Source organism: Pinus tabuliformis, chromosome 5_1 (genome assembly GCF_031772625.1).
Source record: "Pinus tabuliformis cultivar Carrire ecotype Pingquan chromosome 5_1, CPIR1, whole genome shotgun sequence".
Classification (NCBI taxonomy): Eukaryota; Viridiplantae; Streptophyta; class Pinopsida; order Pinales; family Pinaceae; genus Pinus; species Pinus tabuliformis.
Window position 1 is genome coordinate 521,855,296 of NC_142305.1, and position 14,255 is coordinate 521,869,550.

Below are 14,255 nucleotides of genomic sequence, written 5' to 3' on the forward strand. Positions count from 1 at the left end.
TCTTTAAGTACACATGTAGATCATGAGGCATGGTTGATTGACTCAGGTGCATCCTTTCACTTCACTCCCCATAGAGAGTGGTTTTGCGAGTATGAGAAATATGATGGTGGTGATGTCTTCTTGGGGTATGATAGGAAGGCTAGAATCGTTGGTGGCGAAAAAGTAAATTTGAAGTTGCAAGGTGGAAGGGTTAGAACACTTCCGGGTGTTTTGCATATTCCTGCATTGGCCAGAAATCTGATTTCTGTAAGCAAGCTGGATGATGCAGGTGTAAAAATAGTGTTCGAGAAGGATACCTGCAAGATGGTTCAAGGAGCACTGGTATTGATGCGGGGAGTTCGGATTGGAACTCTGTAAAATCTACAAGGTAGCACTGTTGTTGATGGGTGCAACAGTTCTGTGGTTCCTGAAAGTGGAGCAGAAAATCTAGTGGTCTCTGGAGAGAAGACCATGCTGTGGAATTAAAAGCTTGGACATATTGGAGAGAAGGGCCTTCAAATACTTCATGGTAAAGGTATGGTAGAAGGTATGAGTAATAGCTCTCTGGATTTTGATTTTTGTGAAAATTATGTATATGGGAAGCAGAATCGGGTGAGTTTCCCCTTTGTTGGTAAGAGGGCGAAACAGATATTAGAGCTTGTGCACAGTGATGTGTTTGGACCTGTGAAGGTTCCATCATTGGGTAAGTTTGTGTACTATGTATCATTTATAGATGACTTCTCAAGGAATACATGGATATATTTCCTTAAGAAGAAATCTAAATTCTTTGACAGGTTTAAAGAATTTAAGGCTCTCGTTGAAAACCAGTCAGAGAAGAAGATAAAGGTGTTGAGATCAGATAACGGTGGAGAGTTTTGCAGCAAGGAATTTGAAGAATTATGTAAGAAGTGTGGTATAGCACAGTTGAAGACTACTCCATACACACCTGAGAAAAATGGAGTTGCAGAAAGAATGAACAAGACATTGATGGAAAGGGAAAGAAGCATGCTCAGTGGTGCCGGGTTAGGATAGGAATTCTGTGCAGAGGCAGCGGAGACAGCATGTTACCTCGTCAACAAATTACCTTCATTAACATTGGAGGATAAGGCTCCACAAAAGGTATGGACTGGTAAGAAACCCTCTCTTTCACATCTGAGGGTATTTGGATGTGATGCATATTTACATGTTCCAAAGGAGGAAAGAAACAAGTTGGATAGCAAATCTGAAAAGTACATCTTTATTGGGTATAAGGATGGTTTAAAGGGGTATAAGCTTTGGAACCCAGTAACAAGGAATGTTGTGTACAACCGAGATGTGGTGTTTAGAGAGGTGAAAGATGTTATTAAACATGAAGTCCAACCAAAGGAACATGAGAAGATAGAGTTTGAGCTTAAGGAGGAAGAATTAGACTCTATAGCAGAAGAGGAATCAGAAGATGAAGAGCCACAAACTCCAGGTGTGAGAAGATCAGTTCAAGAAAGAAGGCAGCCAGAAAGGTATAGTCCATTTGCTTTCTGTTCAAATTTTTCTTTATCTATTACTGATGATGATCCCAGAACTGTGAAGGAAGCAGTAGATTCAGAGGATGGAAAACTCTGGAAAGAGTCCATGGTTGATGAAATGTCATCTTTGCACAAAAATGAGGCATGGGATCTAGTGGAGTTGCTGGTTGGAAGGAAACCCATTGGCAACAAATGGGTGTTCAAGAAGAAGACAAATGGAGAAGGAAAGGTGGAGAAATACAAATCTCGGTTGGTAACAAAAGGTTATTCCCATGTGTGAGGAATTGATTTTGGTGATAATTTTTCTCCTGTTGCCAAGGTAGCTTCGATTAGATTACTTTTATCTATTACTACGACTTTTGATTTTGAGGTAGAAAAAATGGATGTGAAGACAACATTTCTTGATGGGGATCTGGAAGAGGAGATCTACATGAAACAACTTGAAGGCTTTGCAGTGAAGGGTAAGAAAGAACTGGTATGCAAGTTAAAGAAGTCTTTGTATGGGTTAAAACAGTCACCAAGGATGTGGTATCAGAAATTTGATATATTTATACGGGGACTTGGCTTCACCAGAAGTAAGACAGATAACTATGTGTATTTTAAATTAATTGGTTACTGTGTTATTTATCTAGTCTTGTATGTGGATGATATGTTGCTGGTTGGACATGACAAAGAAATTATCCAGGATTTGAACACCCATTTGTCCTCCAAATTCGACATGAATGATCTTGGTGCTGCAAACTATATATTGGGCATGGAAATTAAAAGAGATTGTGCAAAGAGGAAGCTCTGGTTAAACCAAAGGAAGTATGTCGAGACAATACTACAGAGGTTTAATATGCAGGATAGTAAACCAGTGAAGGTTCCTATTCTTGTAGGTGTAAAGTTATCTGCTGAACAGTGTCCCAAGACACAAGAAGAGGAAGAGGATATGTCTCGTGTTCCATATGCAAGTGCAGACGGTAGCCTGATGTATGCGATGGTCTATAATAGACCAGACATTACACATGCAGTGGGAGTATTGAGCAGGTTTATGTCAAAACCAGGGAAGGAGCATTGGACAACAGTGAAGCGGTTTTTTAGGTATTTGCGTGGCACTAGCGATTATGGTTTGTGCTACCAAGGAAGACCAGGATTGGACAAAGTTTTGGATATCCATGGCTTTGTTGATGCGGATTGGGCTGGACATCTAGATTAGAGAAGATCTACAAGTGGGTATGTATTTAACCTATTTGGAGGTGCAGTCAGTTGGATGAGTAAGAAACAATCTGTAGATAGAGGCAGAATACATGGCAACCACTCATGCAAGCAAGGAAGCAGTTTGGTTATAGAGATTGTGTCCAAGTATGGGGTTAGTACATGGAGCTATAAGGATAGACTGTGACAGCCAAAGTGCAATTTTCTTAGCAAAGAACCCTACTTACCATTCAAAGACAAAGCAAATTGATGTTCAGTATCACCTTGTGAGGGATATGATAGAAGAAAAAAAGGTGTTGCTGGTAAAGGTGGACACTTTGAAGAATACTGCAGATGCATTGACAAAATATGTGAGCTCTAAGAAGTTCTCTTGGTGTAGAGAAACAATGGGCGTTGCAGGGCTGGATAAATGACTAAGCTCTCATGTCGAAAGAAAACAACAAGTGGGTGAATGTTGGGTTGTGTTATATTCTTTCCATGACTAGCCCACGTAGTGAACTAGGGGGTTTGAGGGGGGGGGGGCACCTTTGTTGTGCCGATTGCACAGCGGGGGGTGGGTAGCCCCCTTCTATGGGGTCTTGGGCAGTGCCTCGGGGATTTTTTTTTTTGGACCCTATATTAGGTTGGGCGGACCTACCTATGGTTTTGTGCATTGCTTTTGCACATGGTTTTGGACGCGATGGTTTTTGGTCCATGGTATTAGATGCTTCGGCATGTATAAATATGCATTGTAACATTGAAAGGAAAATAATAAGAAATCAATCTAGTAGTCCCGATTTTAGGGTCCAGGGGAAAATCTCTGTGTATATGTGTTTTATGTGTTATTCTCTCGCATTGTTTATTTTTAGTGTTTTAGAATTCGTATGCAGGTAATTTCTGTACGGGGTTAAAACCTACAACCTTTGCTTCTTCCAATTCAAAACCTTCTCCTTCCCTACCAGAGAGTAACTATAGTTGACTCTTAATGGCTTCACATTCCTTTGTAGTCTCCTGCTTCTTCTTTTTGACCCATTCCATAGCTTTTTGTTTCATTATTTTTAGGTTGGTTTCAAACTAGTAGGTAGTAGAGGTTTCTTCTTGTGGATTGAAAATTTTCTAATGAGATGTAAGAAGGTTAATGAAATTCTCATCTTTTAGCTAGTTGGAGTTCATTTTGAAAGGATTGGTTAGCTTCATGAAAGTGCCATTTATCTCTAGGAAGATTTTGGAGTGTTCTGAAACAAACCACCCCCCCCCCCCCCCCGCCCCAACTATTTCAATAAATGAAAATTTTCTAGGAGATCCTCAAAGGTTAAGAATCTATCCAATCACTTTGCAATTTTGTCCTCCCTCGTTCTGTGATTTCTCCATGTGGGACATATTTTAACCATGCCAACTTCCACTAGATGGTTCCTACCAATTTTATTATGATAATAATTGGTGAGAGGATCATGTCTCGATCTAAGACCCCAGGATTTTTCTTCACCGAAAGAGAAGCTCGGGTCCCCTCCTAAGATAAAAATTTTGGATTGTAACAAGAATGAGCCAAAGAGGTGATCCAAAAAATCCTTATGATTTATAGGAGGGCCATAAATATTCAGGATGGAGATAGTCGTTCCCATCCCTACAAAAATACTTCCACCAACAAGCCCAACTCCATGCCCAATTAATATTCTGCCTATAGGACTCTTCTGTTCCATGTCAATTCCAAATTTCCCAACCTACCTCTAGCATCTATTCTAATGAATGACTAGTCTCTTAGGAAGGTTTAAGGGCATCAAACAATATCCCCATCTCCTAGGGTTTCTTACAAAAGTATGATATCTAGAGAATTGATAACACCTCAAAGCACACCTTTGGAGGGGCATGCTAACCCTCATCAATTGAGGGAGAGCACTTTCATTTGAAAACCACTCTCAGGTCTTTCAGCACTCTTAGTTTCCCTTGGATATATTGTTGTTTTCTAACAGATAGATCCATGCAGGCTTATTCCATGGCTTTCGTTAAGGTGGACTTTCTACCCTACCATCTAGGTATCTTTGATGAGATTTGTATTTGACCTTCCTAGGGGTCCACAATAGATCAAGATCACAGGTCATATATGATGTCACTAATCTCCAAAATTATCAAAAGGGGAAAGAGGTGACGAATTCTTAAGACAAAAATATCCTTCTAGTGCATATCTACAGAGAAAAAGGTTGAGGGATAAAGGGGGGATTGTTCAGGAAAGAGGAAGGCCCGAGTAATAGACGGGATGAAGAGATGCACAAATCATTTATTTTGTAGTGGTGTGTGCATAAGGTATAACACAAAATACAGGGGAAAGAGTATAGGGTAGAGAGGGAGTGGGGGTACCTCCTATTGATGCTTTTGTATCCATCTGCAGAAAACTAGTCTATGAGGTTTCACTTTGTGTTGCTCATCCCTAGATCTTTAGATGTTAGTCGTTTTGTAGGGTTTGTTGATGTGGCCCTCAGTTCCATACCTTTTGAACCAACACTCTTCCTTTTTTAAGGCTCTTCCAGGGAAGGGGAGTTCACAATTTTTAACCATATGCTTTTATTTGTCACATCTTCTATAGCGGAATGGAACCCCTTCATATTTCAACATTTCAAGATTTCTCCGCTCATGTCCAATATCAATATATTCTAAAAACCCCTTCTGCAGATCTAAGAGCACCAGAATTTGAGCTACCTTTCTGATTCTAGACCCAATGTGGGAGGAGTCATGACCTAAATACCTCCCCAAGGAGTTCCAAAAATACTAAAAAACATGTGTATCTCAGAAATTGACTAGTAGTCTTAGTATTCTGACCCATATGGGGACTTCATCCAACCCTTCTTTCTCAGCATTGAATAAAGGGCTCCAGAAATTGAATAGAAAGGGGCTTTTGTCTATTTTCCATACCTCATGATTTTACCCAAGAGGCTTCCCCGACATCCTTTAATTTCAAACGAATCCATTCTTTAGTTAATAGCATTACCTCTAGGGGATTTTGCATCATCGGTGAAATCTCTTATTATACCCATGCTTTCATGGATTCCATACTGAACTGCCTCCCCCTCGGATGACCTACTAATGTTTTCTTGTCCATATCTACTACATTTTGCATGGGTACATCCCTGCCCGACACCAATGATAATGTGGCTTCACTCGTGTTTTTTATGGGATGGTTTTCCTTCTCTTAACCCCCTTATTTTAGCTATATGTGGACTCTTGTTTCTTGATAGAGGCCGAATCTAGATTCCCCTGGACCTGGATTCCCCTCTCAGTATCTAAGGGAAGACCCTTTCCCCATATGATACCAATAAATCTCATAGAAGGTCATTAGTCAACTATTGTGGGGATAACTCATTTGGGATAACACAAATAGACGAAACCCATGTAGTAATGAAGCCCTCACCAAAAATTGGATCTGTCAAAAGCTTAGAGAGCGTATGAATTTTAGTACCAAAAGAGACATTACCCTAAAGAGCCTCAGACCAGAAAGGGTGAGCTCCTATGGAAGCACCCATGATTCCTTTGAAACAACTTTTCTCCCTTTCCTTTGTCCCGATATTGAGTCATTGTGCTTTTTTCCCCCTACATGACAACCCCCTCTTTCTTGGTGTCTTCCAAACCTCCATATAACTTCTCTGAGGTAACTTTGGATGGTTCAAGGGAAGCTTCGAAGTTTTTTTCTGGCTATAAATTGATTCAGTCAACCTCCACTTTTTCCTTAAACTCTGTTGTACAAACCCAAATCAATATTCCACCATTAGGTTCTAGTTCATAGTCCACCCTTTTGATGTTTGCCATGGTAAAACACTTGTTGGATCATCTTGCCGACTAGTTTACCTAGTAATCCTATCGATGCTACTTCTAGATGACTAAATAGTTTGGCATTATGGGTGTTTACATGACAGTTATGATGGTGTTCCCCAAACCTCGACTCAACAAAAAGAAAAGAGTTAAAAAAACATGAACGATTGCTTCATAATGTTGTTTGTTTTACCACATACCACCATTTCCTTTGTTATATAGAGGTCTTGCACCATAGACAAGCCTTGAAGGCCACAGTCAACCCTAGTCACAAAGCTTGTAACCCTAGCCGCAAAACCTCCATTTTCGTCTAATATTTATTTTAAAATATTATATTATATAAATGTTTTTTGTATTTATATAATATATTAAAAATATCATATTATATAAATAGTTTTTTTATTTATATGATATATTAAAATTTTATATTTTATTACTAGTGAGAATTGCCTTATCATTTTTTATGGTTAAATTGATAATAAAGAAAAAAAATGGAAATAAGAGAAGTGCATATTTAATAAAAAAACATCATTATTATTTATATTGAAATTTTTTATGTAAAAATCATATAAGAATTTCTGAGTCAACATGTTTCGAACTATTCAGTGCGGTTCATCGTGGGGACTACGATGAGGACTCTGGTCATGGCAAAATAATAAATATCAAGAATGATGTAGAGAAAGTTAATTTTAACAACTAGATTATAACAGTGAAACCTTGAATAAAGAATAATTTAACTAACGGTCCAAACATACTATTTAATAAATGAAATGATGAATTCAAATACTTAAAGAATAAAAATAAAAATAAATTAAGATAAGATAAGAAAAAACAATTCTATTAAAAGTCAAATGAAAAATTATGATAAAAAATAAAGAATAAATAATAATGAATACAAAGAATATATCAAGGTCAATAACAATAAATTAACTAATCCTAAAAACAACTACTATTATTATTATTATTATTAGTTGGTGAATTGGTAATTTTGGTGAGTTGTATCAAATCTTGAGTGTGCCCTAGAATTGCTTCTGCTTAGTTGGGAGATCATCTTCCGCGAACATATGGAAACAAGTTAACGCATTAGAGAAATTTTGAGGTAAAAAATGAGCCTCAAAACAAAAATACAACCAAAATCAACTTTATAAGAACCAATAGGATTCAAGATGATGATGTCAACCATGGGGGATGATTCACCATTCTTGGAGTAAAAAATTTAAAAAAATAAAAATATAATAAAATAAAATAAAAGTTATTTTTTCAACTCATAATTTCAACTTATCTCCCTACAGTTTTACTCAAATTTCGAGTAGGAGCACTCATTGGATGAAAATTTTAAGTCCTCATACAAGGAGTAACCATGTTGCATACTTTCGATGGACCTCGCTACATGAAAAATGACAAATACATGAAAAACGTGATTGCAATCATGTTTTTCATGTATTTCTCATTTTTCGTGTAGCAGTGTCCATCAAAAGTATGCAACATGGGTATTCTTTGGATGAGGAATTAAATTATACATCTAACAAGTGTTATCACTCTAAACTTGAGTAAAACCATAGGGAGATAAGCTGAAAATATGAGTTGAAAAAATAGTTTGTTTGTTTGTTTTTTTTTTCCTCTAAATTTTGATGATGTAATTAATCTTATTTTATTATTTCCATTATTGTTTTATAATATTCTTTAGGAGACCCATTTTAGACCTCAAAATTTCTCTAATGGGCTTAAAACCTAGAGACATTTCGCATGAGTGAAGGTTTGACCCCTTATGGACCACCAATGGGGTAATTCTAGGTAGTGTGATTTTCCTTGAATAAAGGTGATGAGTTAATATGCATTCACAGATAACATCCAATGATGGTTGTCCTCACTATTGGTATGACAACTAAGTTATGATAGATTTCCCACTATGAAATAAATAAATAAAACTTTGGAGTACTGTATAAAGCAAGATTAGGATCGATTCACAAGGGATGTCATTACTTACTTCAATTTAAAGAATTGAAATCCTATTTTAAAGTGAGTGCCAAGGGAAAAAAAAAAAAAGGAAAAAAAAATTATATTAAAATTAAGAAAAGGGGAAAAAACTAAATTACAATTTATTTTAAATTATTGTTATTACTAATTATAAAAAGAATTGATATGTAAGTTAAACATATAAATATATATAAACATGGAACAACATTTTTAATCATGGAGATTTACGTCCACTTTATTATGGAGATTTCAATATATAAACAAACTTTGTTACAATACCATGACTTAAAAATGTCACATGTCCAAAAAGCTATAAGTCACTCCATATAACACTTGTTAAATTAGAAATAAGAAAAAATAGAAAAAAAAACCAAAAAAAAGAATAGAATAGATTTAAAATTTTGAAAATAATGAAAAATGTTAAAGTGAAAAAAAACAACTTTAAATTGGAGAAAATAAGGAAAAAAAAGATCGAATTGAAATTAAAAAGAAAAAGAAAAAAAGAAGTTAAAATAGAAAGAAAAATTAGATAATAAATAAGAAAAAGAAAAATACCAAAAAACTAAAAATTAGATACGATTGATTTAAAAATTTAAAAATAACGAAAAATATTAAAATGTAAGATCAAAATTAAAATCAACAAATTAATATATAGGGAAATAGTTAAATTAAAAAGAATTGAAATCTTAATTTGATCCATTGCTTAATTAAAAATAAAAGAGAAAAAAATATAATTTTATTTTAAATTGTTATATATATACATAAAGTTGAAAATAACAAAATCCCGTGTTCCCTTAATCTGTGTTTTCCCATCGAGAATGCCAACACCAACATCATCTTATTGTGCAATGATACCTGCAGCAAGTGAACTCTACCGATGATATTAAGACCCTTCAAATTTACAATGCCCATAACTAAACAATTTTATAGGCTAAATTGGGTGCCATTAGGCGATTACGAAAACCATCCCGAGGATTATTCTATATTCGTGAGAAATTTGGCAACTGATACCATAAACTACTTGTTGCAAGAGACCTTCAGAGTTGTGTACCCATCTGTAAAAGGACCATAACTTATTACTGATAGGAATATAGGTTTTTCAAAAGGATATGAGTTTGTAAGGTTTGTGAATGAGAATGAACAGGTTCAGGCTATCACGAAGATGGAAAGAATGCTTTGTCTCCAAACCTATGTTAGTAGGTCCTACGATAACAATAAAGACTACAACTTATCAACAACCACATCCTAAAGTGGTGGGAATGGTTCAAATTATACACACTTTATTTTTTGGTGGGTTACCCCCAACAATGGTAGTTGAAACGCTCATGGATTTATTTGACTAGTTTGGCATGTAAAGTTTATACTAGTACAACCACATTAATAAATGTGGTTGATATACGCCAATAGGAATCAATGGTATAAATTTAATATTAATATTAATATAGATATTATTAAGTATATAATTATAAAAATAATTGTTATAGTATAAAATATCATTACTACTATAATTATAATAATTATTACTATATTATAATAATAGGATAATATCATTGATATTATCAATAATATAATATACCAATCAAGTTATTGATATTTTAATCCCAAGAGATTACTAATATTATAGACCCAAGGGATTAATAAATCTTTTAATAAATCCAAAGGATTAATATTGTAAACCTAGTAGATTATAAAACCCAATGAAGTATTATTAAACCCAATGGATTGATAAAGCCAAGAGATAATCAATATTGTAAGCCCAAGGGATTAATAAACTCAAGTGATTAATATTATAAACCCAATGGATTAATATTAAAACCCTTGGGATTAATATTATATACCCAAGGGATTAATAAATTGAGCATATTAATATTATAAACCCATGGAATTAATATTAAAAACCTAAGGGATTAATAAACCCAAGAGATTATTAATATTATAAACCCAAAGCATTAATATACCCAAGCAATTATTGATATTATAAACTCAATGGATTAATATTATAAACCCAATGGAAAAATAAACCTAAGGGAGTACAATTTTTTCCAACTAAATGGTTATAGGACAACCTATAGCTATAACCACCTATAGAACTCATTTATACAAATTTTTTCACAATTTTCACCAAGTAGAGGATGTCTCTGGACACAATATTTGTTTGTAAACACAATATGTTCCTCTACCACTTGAGCTCAATTCCTTCGAAAACCTAAGGGAGTAATAGTATAAACCCTTGAGATTAATATTTTAAACCCAAGGGATTAATAAACTCAGTAAACTCAACGCCTTAATATTATAAACCCAATGGATTATTAATATTATAAATCCATGGGATTAATATTGTAAACTCGAGGGATTAAATTTATAAAACAAAGGGATAAAGAACCCAAGGGATTAATAAAATTAAGGTATTAATATTAAAAACCCAAAAAATTAATATTTTAAACCCAAGAGATTGTTAATATTATAAATCCCACCACTGCCAAGAAAACAAATGTCGAGGTATGATGCTTTTTCTCTATGAAAAAGAAGCCATTTTGTAAGGAAAAAAACCCGGAATGATATATCAGTCATTATACCCCATTCCCTACGAGCTTTCATAATCCGATCAATTAAAATAGTTCGTAAATCTTTCAAACTATCCACTCCATTGATTATCGGTATATAGCGTTATTAAAGAAACTGCATATATTCCATACACTGAGCATGTTGAAACAGGGAAAAAAATAGACAACGACGGCTCGTCAAAGGGACGGTAACAAATATGTTGTTAATTGATGTATCTAGTGCACAAAAGAGACATATATTTGGTATGGTAGTTTATGAAAATGTTCAGAACCAGGTTAATTATTTATTTGGTACGACAATTTATGAAAATGTTCATAACAAGATTACAAAGTTGGGTTTAGTTAGTCAATGGGCCAGAAATACTATACAAAATGTATTTTTTTTTTTTGGAAAAGAATGAAAATTTACCCTTTTTTGGGAGTGGAAATCTATAATATTTTAAGATATTATAAGTTATTAAATAAGTAAAATAAATATTTATAACAAACTGGCAAAGACACCTAGTAATAAACCGAAACTGTTTATTTGGCTTTAAAAAATTAAAGTTTAATGGATAGCTTTGGAAAAATGTATAAATAAATTTAAAAATTTGATAAATCTAATTGATTGCTTTGAAAAAATTACACACATATCATAAATTTAATGAGATGATGATAAATTTAATGACATCCTTTGAAAAAATTACACAAATAAATTTAAATTTAACAGGGAATATGATAAATTTAATGACTTGCTTTGAAAAAATTACACAAATAAATTTAAAAATTACATCGATACAAGATCAATGGCTTGCTTTGAAAAAATTAAATACATTTAAATAGCTTGTTTTGAGAAAACTCTAAACAAATATAAACTTAAAAGCTTTAAAATACATATATAAATTTAAAAGTGGTAATAAATTGGTGTTGGAGTTTTCCAATAATCTAAATATTTAAAATTACAAGTTACATATATTTATTGGAATTACAAATTTGAATTACACATTTTAAAGTTTCTTTTATAATTATAAATCTCAAAGCATGAATAAGTTGGTGTTGAAGTTTCTAAATGTTAGTTATTTATAGATATTTGTTGAAATTACAAATTCAAATATTATTTACAAATATTTGTTTAAATTACAAATTACACATTTTGAAATTTCTCTTGTAATTATAAATCTCAAAACATTAATAAGTAAGTTGGTGTTGGAGTTTTCCAAATGTCATTTATAGATATTTGTTGAAATTACAAATTATAAATATTAATTACAAGTATTTGTTGAAATTATAAATTCAAATATTTATTAAAATTACAAATTCAAATATCAAATCTCAAAGCATTAATAAGTTGGTGTTGGAGTTTTCAATATTTTTTTACAAATATTTGTTGAAATTACAAATTCAAATATTAAATCTCAAAGCATTAATAAGTTGGTGATAGAGTTTTCCAAATATTATTTATAGATATTTGTTGAAATTACAAATTCAAATATTTGTAAATTCTCAGACTTTATGCTTATGTGATTCATGATATATTGTTAATATCTTCTGGAAAAATCACATTGAGAATAGAGGGTCCACTGGTTTCGAACCCAAATCTAGGTTCATCATCAGGACCAGGATGAGGAGAAAGATTAGCTGACCGAAATATATAAATCTCAAAGATGAAATAGTAAATTGCAATGGTAGAAACATGTGAATGTTACAAGATCAAACTCAAATCATTTAATTTTTATTTTTATTTTAGTCTATTTTATTTTTTAATTTTTAATTTTAAAATAGATTCTAAAAAGTTATATATTATAATTTATTTATATATATATGATGATGATGATGGTGGTTCACATCCACTGAGACCAAACTTTGGTCTATCGGACCTACAGAAACGAATTATTTAGTTTGATTTAATATTTTATTCCTATGCTCAAAAAGATTATGAAATTGAGATCTAATGTGGTTGTACGCGGGACACTCTAAGAGGAAGTGATTTTCATCCTCGATGTTCCTATTCTCACAGACATGGCAGATCCTTTCCATCTGTGGTGTTTTAGGAACTGCCCAATGACCAGTTTCACTATGAAGCTCATGAGAGTTCGTTCTAATCTTGGCTACTATAATAATAATAATAATAATGAAGATGAGATGTATGTAAGCACCAGAGTTCTTGGTACCTTTGGTTATTTTGATCCTGAGTATACTGCGGTATGTATTTCACTTTCAAATCCTTTTTACTATTACTCATGCAGCCTTATTCTTATGGCAAATTTCATGGAATGGTAAAATCAAATATACCTGACAATAGTTCAGTGAAGACTAAAGAGTTCTTCGCCTTGGCAGCTGTTAAAACCAAACCAAATTGTTGGAGGATCATGATCCATTTTGAATATTTTCCTCCAATTACTTGATGAGACAAAATATGTCTCATGGGATTCTCCAAGGTGATGACAGTAGTCTATCGTAGCTGTATCTAGTGTCGAAATCGGTTGACAGCAAAGTCGACTACTAATGACAACTTTTCCACATGTGAATATCTAAGTTCGGGCCCAGCCAGGCCTTTGGACAGATAATAGATCACATGTTCACTCCGGCCATCATGTGTTTGAACCAAGACCATTCCAAGAGAGGATGGCGAGGCTGCCAGGTAGAGAAGAAAGTCACGGTTATAGTCGGGAGCACTGAGGAGTGGGGCTGATATATGCGCCTTTTTCAAGGCATCAAATGATCGCTGAGCTTGATCATCCCACAGATACAACACCCCTTTCTTAAGTAAGCGCATGAAGCCTTTTGTCAATTCGGCATAATTTATGATGAATCGACGTAAAAAGTTTACTTTCCCTTGGAAACGTTGGAGCTGTAGAACGGATTGTGGTTCCAGAAATTGAATAATTTCCTTTACCTTATCGGGATCAACCCTAATCCCGTACTTGGAGACAATGAATCCAAGTAAGCATCCAGACTCGACGAAGAAAACGCATTTATGCGGATTTAGGCGGATGTTGTAAAACCGGCACCTTAGAAAGATCACTCTTAAATGGTTTAGGTGCTACGTTTGTTGCTTGGAATGGGCTGGAAGGTCATCCAAGTAAGCTTGAACGATATGCCTGATATCGTGAAACGCATAGTCCATGGCTCTTTGAAAAGTTGCTCCAACATTCTTTAAACCGAATGGGAGTTTTCTATAGGCAAAGACACCCCATGGGCAGACGAAGGCAATTTTATGCTGGTCTTTGGGTTTTATAGCAATCTGGTTGTAACCTGAGAATCCATCCATGAATGA